We start from the raw sequence: 10,929 nt of genomic DNA, 5'->3' as shown, positions 1-10,929 counted from the left end.
TTAATCAAAGGGGGGGGGCTTTTTTTTGAAATGGGACCCCTTAACCTCTTTTCCGAAAGAAACAAAAAAATACGTGTCGATTATTTTCGGTCTACTATATGTGTGTTAAGTTTGAAGAAAATCGGATGAGGAGAAACCGTTGTGAAACTATCTCTTTCACGCTTTCACTTTTTGGACTTAACGGGTTTTTGCCCCAAAGTCTTCAATTGAATCGTTGAATTCGAAAATCGGTCACCTCGTTCGAAGCTAATTTGAGAGGACTGACAAATAAAACTAAATTAGTCACTGTTCGTCTGACATATAGAGCTGTTCTCATTTTCGGACGGTAGAACTGACATTTTTCTATTTTCGAAAAATGAAAATATCCCTATATGCCAGATACATATTGATTAAGTTAGTGTTCTTTGCCAATTTTCTCAAATTAGGGTCGATGGTGATGACCGTTCTCGAACCGAACGATTCAGTTGTATGTGCGATCATGCTTAGCTTTGACTGAGATGCTCCAAGGTGCATTTCGCCAGCCCCCCACCTTAGAGTTTCGAAAAACAACCTATGCCAATCGTTTGTGCTACGTTTGTGCCGGAATGTACCGCAAAGATTTTAGTTTGTACCACTTCCGGCACGAAGTTATAATAGTTTTAAAGTGGGGGCTGGGGAAACAGCAGCCCCCACACCTAGGAATTTCAAAACAAAACCTATGCCAATCGTTTGTGCCGGAATGTATCGCAAAAATTTTCGTTTGTACCACTTCCGGTACGAAGTTATAAGGGTTTTAAAGTGGGGGGGGGGCTGGAGAAACGGCAGCCTCCAAACTTGGAATTTCAAAACAAAACTTATGCCAATCGTTTGTGCTACGTTTGTGCCGGAATGTACCGTAAAAATTTTCGTTTGTACCACTTCCGGTACGAAGTTATAAGAGTTTTGAAGTGGGGGGCTGGGGAAACGGCAGCCAGCCACTTAGGAATTTCAAAACAAAACCTATGCCAATCGTTTGTGCTACGTTAGTGCCGGAATGTACCGCAAAAATGTTCGTTTGTACCACTTCCGGTTGAACGTTATAAGGGTTTTTAAGTGGGGGGCTGGAGAAACGGCAGCCCCCCACCTAGGAATTTCAAACAAAACCTAGGGCAATCGTTTGTGCTACGTTTGTGCCGGAATGTACCGCAAAAATTTTCGTTTGTACCACTTCCGGTACGAAGTTATAAGGGTTTTAAAGTGGGGGGGGTGAAACGGCAGCCTCCAAACTTGGACTTTCGAAATAAGACCTATACCAATCGTTTGTGCTACGTTTGTGCCGGAATGTACCGCAAAAAATTTCGTTTGTACCACTTCCGGTACGAAAAATGAAATCCTTAAGTTTTACGTCCCACGATTATGCCGGTTAGGCTAAAGGAGACGGTGACGATGAGAGATGAGTGAAATGGTGGAATGAAGAAAGTGGGAGGAAACGGGAGAACCCCGAGAAAACCCACGAGCACGGTGTTTGTCCACCACAAAGTTCACTTGGCGGGGGCTGGGATCGAACCCGGGACCCCAAGCACCAGAGGTGAACGCTCTACCACTGAGCCACCGCGCCCCCACTTCCGGTACGAAGTTATAAGGGTTTTGAAGTGGGGCGCTGGGGAAACGGCAGCTCCCCACCTAAAAATTTCAAAACAAATCCTATGCCAATCGTTTGTGCTACGTTTGTGCCGGAATGTACCGCAAAAATTTTCGTTTGTACCACTTCCTGTATGAAGTTATAAGGGTTTTAAAGTGGGGGGACTGGAGAAACGGAAGCCTCCAACCTTGGAATTTTGAAACAAAAGCTATGCCAATCGTTTGTGCTACTTTTGTGCCGGAATGTACCGGAAAAATTTTCGTTTTTACTACTTCCGGTAAGAAGTTATAAGGGTTTTAAAGTGGGGAGCTGGGGAAACGGCAGCCAGCCAGCTAGGAATTTCGAAACGAAACCTATGACCATCGTTTGTACTAAATTTGTGCCGGATTGTACCGCAAAAATTTTCATTTGTACCACTTCCGGTACGAAGTTATAATAGTTTAAATGTGGGGGGCTGGGGAAATGGCAGTCCCCCCACCTAGGAATTTCAAAACAAAACCTATGCCAATCGTTTGTGCTACGTTTGTGCCGGAATGTACCGCAAAAATTTTCGTTTGTACCACTTCCGGTGCGAAGTTATAAGGGTTTTAAAGTGGGGGGGGGGGGCTGGAGAAACGGCAGCCTCCAAACTTGGAATTTCAAAACGAAACTTGTGCCAATCGTTTGTATTACGTTTGTGTCGGAATGTATCGCAAACATTTTTGTTTGCATCACTTCCAGTACAAAAGTATGACAGTTTTAACTAGGGGGTGCCGTTTCCAGAACCCCCCACCTTGGAGTTTCGAGATAAGACTATGTCAATCGTTTGGGGTACGTTTTTACCGGAATGTACCGCAAAAGAATTTACGTGCCTGAAGTTGGCCCCCCACCTCTCCCAAATTACACCAAACGTTGCACATCGTTAATGCATCGGTAGTGCACGTTAGTGCATTTAGAACTAACGTTAGTGCTATCAGCGTTTATGAGATATTGAGGATTTTGGTGGGGGACCAACTTCATATGAAGTTAGCCCCCACCCATCTTTATGCAGACAGATTTTCACTAAACTTAGCGCATCGTTAGTGCATCGTTAGTGCACTTAAACACACTAAGCACTCCCGTAAGTGCTACCATATTTTGGGATCATTCAAGATTTTCGGTGGGGGGGCCAACTTCAGAAATATCAAATTCTATACAAATAGAGGTAGAAACATGGGGTTGACGGTAATCGTTAGTGCATCGTTAGTGCACTTAAAAGCACTAAGCACTAACGTTAGTGTTACCACATTTTGAGATTTATTCATAATTTTTGGTGGGGGCCAACTTCAGAAATATCAAATTCCATACAAAGTGTCAGTATTTTCAGGAATCAGTAACGAATGCACTAATTACTTTGTTAGTGCTTGAAGAGGGCGCAAATTCACGCTTACCACCAAAGATATTTTACTTGTAACACCTACACTAATTAAGCACTAACGTTAGGGGTTGATGCACGAAGAAGCACTAACGATGCACTAAGGATTGTACTGGAAATGATCATTAGTGCTTTTTGATTTGGCAGAAATTGGACACAGTGAAAAACTCCCCTTAAATTTTTTATGTGAGTTTCCTAAGATGAAACTGGCCATAACTACACTAATAGTGAAGCACTAACGAAAACGGCTGTAATTTTTTCGTTATTGGTTGAAGTGGGGCGCCAAGTTCATGAAAGCTTCCAAAGGTTTTTTTTTTTTTTACTTGTAGGACCTACATTAATGAAGAACTAACGTTAGGTGTTAATGCACTAAGAAGCACTAACGATTTCAGTAGAAGAGGTCATTAGTGCTTTTGATTTTGGCGGAAATTTGACGCAATGAAAAATTCCACATAAATCTCTTATGGGATTTTTGTGGCATATAATTGGCCATATCTACATCAATAGTTAAGCATTAACGGAACTATGAGTGTTTTGCAGAAGCGCTAACGATACATTAACGAATGAACTTAGTTTTCGTTACTGCTTGAAGTGGGAACCAAGTTCACGCTGGCCCGCAAAGGTTTCTTACTTGTAGCACCTACATTAATGAAGCACGAAACTTAGGTGTTGGTGCACTAGGAAGCACTAATGTTACAAGGAAAGAAAACTTTCGAAATTATCGTGAACTTAGCCCCCACTACAAGCTCTAACGAAAAAACTAGTTTTATACGTTAGTGCATTGTTAGTACTTCTAGAAGATACAAGTAGTTTCGTTAGTGTTTCACCATTAGTGTATAAATGGCCAATTATAAGTCTCAAAACTCCCATAAGAAACACATGGGGAATTATTCATTGTGTCAAATTCCCATTGCATTCAAAAGCACTAATTACCTCTGTTAGTGCAATTGTTAGTGCATCGTAATTGCTTCTTAGAGCACAAACATCTAACGTTAGTGCTTCATTAGTGTAGGTGTTACAAGTTAAAAAAACCTATGGGGAAGTCAGCGTGAATTTCGCACCTACACTTTAAGCACTAACGGAAAAAAGTCCAATTCGTTAGTGCTTCTATAAAGCACTAACAATTTCGTTAGTGCTTCACTATTAGTGTAGTTATGGCCAATCACATATCACGAGACTCACAAGAAGTTTAGGCAAATTTTTCATTGAATCAAATTTCCGCCAAATTCAAAATCACTAATGATCTCTTCTAGAGCGATCGTTAGTGCATTGTTAGTGCTTCTTAGTGCATCTACACCTAAGGTTAGTGCTTCATTAGTAAATGTGCTACAATTAAAATACCTTTTGAGGCCAGAGTGAACTTAGCGCCCCCACTTCAAGCACTAACTAAAAACTTAGTTAGTGCCATTCGTTAGTGCATTGGTAGTGCTTCTGGAAAACACTAACAATTTAGTTAGGACTTCAATATTAGTTTAGTTATGGCCAATTACATGTAAGGAAACACACAATAAATTTATGGGAAAATTTTCATTGTATCAAATTTCCGTCAAATTCAAGAGTATTAATGATCTATTCTAGTGCAATCGTTAGTGCATCGTTAGTGCTTCTAGAAAACACTAACAGTTTCGTTTGCCCTTCAATATAGTGTAGTTATGGACAATTACATGTCACTAAACTCCTATAAGACATTTATTGGGAATTTTTAATTGCATCAAATTTCCGCCATATTCAAAAGCACTAATGATATCTTCTAGTGCAATTGTTAGTGGTTCTTAGTGCACCAACCCCTAACGTTAGTACTTCATTAGTGTAGGTGCTACAGGTACAATATCTTTGGAGGGCACGGTGAACTTGCTTCAACTTCAAGCACTAACAAAAAATTAATGCCATTCATTATTGTATCGTTAGTGCTTCTAGAAAGCACTAAATGTTTGTATGGAATTTGATATTTCTCTAGTTGGCCCCACATAAAATCTTGAATAAATCCCAAAATATGGTAATGCTAACCTTAATGCTTAGCGCATTTAAGTGCACTAACGATGCAATAACGATTGTCTTTAACTGCATGTTTCTACCTCTATTTGTATAGAATTTGATATTTCTGAAGTTGGCCTCCATCTAAAATCTTGAATAAATCCCAAAATATTGTAGCACTAACGTCAGTGTTTAGTATTTTAAGTGCACTAACGATGCACTAACGATTGCCGTTAACTCTATGTTCCTATCTCTATTTGTATAGAATTTGAAATTACTGAAGTTGCCCATCCCACCGAAAATCTTGAATGAATTCCAAAATATGGTAGCACCAACGATAGTCCTTAGTACGTTTAAGTGCACTAACGATGCACTAACGTTTGCCATTAACCCCATGTTTCATCCCTATTTGTATAGAATTTGATATTTCTGAAGTTGACCCCCCCACCAAATTTTTTCAATAAATCTCAAAATATAGTAGCACTAATGTTAGTGCTTAGTGCGTTTAAGTGCACTAATGATGCACTAATGATTGCCGTTAACACTATGTTTCTACCTTTATTTGTATAGAATTTGATATTTCTGAAGTTGGCCCCCCCACCAAAAATCTTGAATAAATCCCAAAATATGATAGCACTAACGTTAGTGCTTAGTGCTTTTAAGTGCACTAACGATTGCCGTTAACTCAATGTTTCTATCTCTATTTGTATAAAATTTGATGTTTCTGAAGTTTGCCCCCCACTTTAAAACTATTTAACTTCGTACCGGAAGTGGTACAAACGAAAATTTTTGCGGTACATTCCGGCACAAACGATTGGCATAGGTTTCGTTTCGAAATTCCAAGTAGGGAGGCTGCCGTTTCTCCAGCCCCCACTTTAAAACCCTTATAACTTCGTACCGGAAGTGGTACAAACGAAAAATTTTGCGATACATTCCGGCACAAACGTAGCACAAACGATTGGCATAGGTTTTGTTTTGAAATTCCTAGGTGGGGGGCTGGCGAAATGCACCTGATGCTCCAATTTTTGTTCAATTACTTTTTGTTTCAAAGAATATGCTTTAATGGTAATTTCATTTGAGATGCGGATGAAATATTATTACTTTTCTTTTATTCTTTCTTATTTCTTCTAAACTTTCTTATCATTCTTCTTTAAAATGACGTTCTTCTCTTGTATAAGTATCTGTCAGTTCCATTAGTGTTTGTTTTTACACTCTCTTGTTGTCTAGCCTTATTTGTTATAACTCTCTGCGCCCTGTCTTGATTGAGTTTAGTTTTACATGGGAATCTCTTCTTTGTTCCATACGGTGTTTCCATATGATAGATACAGTGGAAATGTCTGACAGAATCAGCAGGAATTCTATGCATAGCATTATTTACTTTTCTTGCATATAAGAAAAATAATTTGGACTATGATTAACTTCATATTTATTATTACAAAGTTACCGTTCTATGAAAATTACAGCTACGTAATAATTTGATTTTATTAGCACTATTTTTTTTACCGGACATGTATATTTTACATTATTATTTATTAGAAATATTCTTGTTCTTAGTTAATTAAGGGAACCAATTCTGTATTGAATATTAATCTTTTTAATTTATTTAGGACAAAGTTAATTGTTTTGTTCATTTGTTTTCCAGACGCCATTCGTTAATTACATGCTAAAAGCGAATGAAAAGACAAACACATTTTTCATAATTACTAAGGCCAGTATTTTACAGTTACTTCAAACATGTATAAGTCATGTTTGTAATAAAGATAACCTCTTTATCTGCTCAAAATTTGATTCAGTATTTTGGAATAAGTTAGTGTGCTGTTACAGCGAAGATTTGAGTGCAAGTTACATAATACAATATACAGCTTAGTTGTTTGACTTATAATTCATATTAGAATGCAATTTGATCTCATACACGTGTTCCTAATCTTTAAAAAATCATACACTTTGTACTTTATGACACAACGAAAGTTTTCCTTGTCATCCATTCTCTCTGTTCCCTCACAAATAGGGAATATTTTCCATCAAATAGCTCTCAGTCATATACATCAGGTTTCAGTGTAACCTTTAACGCAACATTCAGTAAATGAAGATGTTGCAATAGAAGTAATTCAGCTTTCATCTTAGCTAAGGTGCCTTGTGATGGTACAAAGGAAGACTTTGTTGTTAATAATGGAGAATTTGTCAGTCACCACATCCTTATTATGTCTTTGGAAGTGTTCTTTGTCAAATAACATTTGAACTCTTGTGGAAGAAAACTTTTCGTGTAGGAAGTCAAGGAAAACTGGCATCATAGTCTTCTTGTTTTCTTATATCTTCTTTCAGCGTTTCCAGTCCACTAATAAAAATTCTAACTTGTAAGACTTGTTTTCTATACATGACTTTTCAAAACATAATGACGCAAATTTATGCATTCTGTTTTCATATACGTTCTAAATTATTTACTTATTTCACTAACATTTGACGAAACAAGTTATCTAATCTGATTACAAAGATTTATTTAGTCTTATACATGTTTCCTAATATTTCAGTTTTCTTTTAATATGGGAGGATGTCACAATAACAGACATCGTTGGTTCTTTATTATTTTATAAGAAGAGATCACAAGTTATAGATTTTTTAAACTTTCTTATACATTTTCCCACGAGTATTTGTTTCTTACCGGGATCATTTTTATAGATTTCTGCTGAAATTTTCAAGCATATTTACTTGTGTCTTGTCTTTCGTATTGCGTATATGAATACTGACTTGAATAGCTGGCATGAACTAGAATATCCTTGAAAATGTGTTCAGATCTGTTGATTTAGACATGAAATGTGGAACAATTTGCAGAAAATTAAATTGCTTTATTATTGAAGTTTTGGTTTCTTTTAATGGCACCAAGGCTTTAGAATAAGGTGAGTATATAGTATTATGTAATTGTATATATATATAACCGCTTTCGAGATCTGCCCCGCTGTCCCACTAACGAATATTTTTAGGAGATCTGAACTTACCTGGACAAGACATTGAAGAACATTTCCAAAAGGGAATTACAGAAGTTTTCCCGGGTCGCTATCAGGTCTGAATAATGAAATGAGCATAACGTACCGAGAGGCTCGGATGTCTCGTCTTGAAATCCTCACGGACATTCAGATGATTGCTCAGACCGCGCCACACAAAATTGCCATTCATACATGCAAGGAAAACACATTAAATATAAATATTACGCTTATTTATTAAATGCACTATGTGTAAAAAATATGTAGAAGCGAAACAATCAGAACTCTAAACACTGATATGGATGTAGACACTTAACTATTTCCACAAAAATAAAATTACACTTCACACTTTACGGATATGGATTGTTATAGCTCTTTGAAATTGTATAACGTATATCGATATACAGGGGTGGACAAAAAACTAAAACGTTTGCAAAAGTGTGAAAATCATACCTACCATGGTGTGGGGCCATTTTTGCGTCCTAAACAGCTTGGATCCGACATGGAATGGACGTATACAGCTTTTAAATCGTGGTGTGTGGAATTTGTACCATTGTTTCTCCAAAAACATGTTCCAGTTCCTCAAGGCATGCTGGTGGATGGTAATGAGGCCGAACACGCCTTTCCAATTCAGGCCATAATGGCTCCATGATGTTCAGATCTGGTGATTGTGGGACCCAGGGGAGGTGTAATAGCTACTGGTCATGCTCCTCAAACCATGATTTCACCGTTTCAGCAGCGTGACAGAGTGCCAAATCATCTTAGTAGATTGAATCACCATCAGGGATCAATATTTGGGCCATGGGTAGAACCTGGTCCCCCAAAATGGCCTCATACGCCTTAGCATTTATCATTCCATGCAGGGCTATGATGGGATCTGCAGAAAGCTACGATATCCCTGCCCATACTGTAACAGATCCACCCCCATGCTTTACAGTTGGGAGCAAACAGTCTGTATCATAGGCCTGCAACGGTGTTCTCCATACGTAAACACAACCGGGTGTTAGAAACAAGGTGAAGGTCGATTCATCAGACCACATTACGTGTTTCCACTGCTCATGAGTCCACGTCTTGTGGTCCTTGCATCACTGGATACGCCTCTTCGCATTTACTGCTGTGACCAGGACGCCTTACAGTTGGCGATTCCGGTCCTGCCATGAATGTTCATTTTATGAAGTTTCCGTGGCACTATTTTCGATGGAACCGGGTTCTGTAGGCCGGAATTGAGTTCAGACGTAATTGTCATTTCAGTGGTCTTCTATTTACTTGCTACAATCCGTTTTAATGCCCTCCGGTCCCTATCTGACAGGATTGTCCTTCGACCACTGCTGTGCTTTGCAGACGTCGTTTGCCCATGAATTGTGTATGCCCCTTGACATTGGACACAGTGCCTTTCGATATCCTCACAATGTTCGCCACTGCTGCCACTGAAGCTCCAACCAGACGGGCACCACGATCATGCCTCTTTGAAAGTCTGTCACGTCGCCCATTTTAATGCACCACTTTCACACCACGACACTCACAGGTGAACTGGTTACTTCTGTCAGAAAAGGAAGGTCCACATGATACATTGAAAACAAAACAAAAAAACTATCGGCAACCGCAGCATGTGTTGTAGAGTGGAAGGCCAAACTTACGTGTCCTGTATGAAGTGTTTTATAGATATTTTGTCTACCCCTGTATACATAAATGTCGAAAGAATCTGCGTTAATTCACAGCTACTGTCCACAATGTAGAAGAAAAATACGTTAACTTAATCGTGAGAACTTCAAGATAAAAAGTAGCTGAACAATATTGCTAGGCGATAGTCTGGCTAGATTGCACATGTCCGGGGTAGTGTGCCCATAAGTAATTGGAGAAAATACTTAATTTAGTTCCAAATATTTATATAATGTAGTCTTTGCCCCCCCCAAAAAAAATTGACAGCTTCAAAGTGAATGGGTAAATAATAATAAAAAACAGAAATAAAGAGGAATATTGACAAACGAATTTATTTTTGTTATATTACTTTATAGAGCGTGAACTATTATGATTTCTTTTCTAGTGCTACGTTAATACTGTAGTGCCGTGCATGAAACGATTAACCCACAAAATTTTGAATTTAGAGATAATGGTGCCTCTGCAGTGCTAAACCTTTAATGCATTATGCTTCCAATCGTTAATGTTGCGTATGTAGTAATATAAGAGCAACATAAATAATAGCATAGTCTATAAATGTTTAATAAAGAAATAGACGTGCATTTAGACTTGATTATCTGTGAATACTTTATTTTGTGTGTGTGGAGGAGGGGTTACGGGTTTCAAATTCTTAAAATATACAGGAGATAAGTGCTAAGTTATATTTCCGTCTCTTTCTAATATTAAAAATATCGTTTATTATCTTTTGTATCTTGTTCTTTCTTTATAATAATCAGCATTTTCCAATGTACATTGAAAGTTTTCTTCCGCTTTCTTTCCCATTTAAACACTCTATTACTTATCTTTAATATATACATATGGAGCGATATTTGGAACATTTTCCCTCTAAGGAATTGGAATGGGGATATTGCGAGATTTTATCCCAGAAAAGATTTCGTACTGCGAAATTTTGAAGGGCGAAGTTTCTGCTAAGTACGATATTGCCTCGCGAGCAAATTTTGAGATGGCAAGGTTTCGGGGGTTCTGGCGGCGAGTTTTTGTACTCAAATCATAAAGTGCATCTGGAAACCGTGAGGTAACCATCAAATGTACGAAATGGATCATCTTTTTAAATTTGACGCTTACCGCATGATTACTAGACGTCCTTTTTACCCCCTATGACAGCACTCGTATTTGTTTTTGTTTCCTTGGAAACTTCTGTCTCTGTGATGTCTCCGGTTATTGGACATTCTTCGTTTTCCACGGCAGTACTCATATGCAGTCTTTAAATATCGAAAAAATCCTCGTATCCAAATTAGCATTAAATTGGTTCCTCAAACTGTATATTTACCTTCTTTGTAAAGTAA

This window comes from Thermobia domestica, chromosome 2 (assembly GCF_964235325.1).
Source record: "Thermobia domestica chromosome 2, izTheDome1.hap1.1, whole genome shotgun sequence".
NCBI lineage: Eukaryota > Metazoa > Arthropoda > Insecta > Zygentoma > Lepismatidae > Thermobia > Thermobia domestica.
This window is presented reverse-complemented; position numbering follows the sequence as displayed.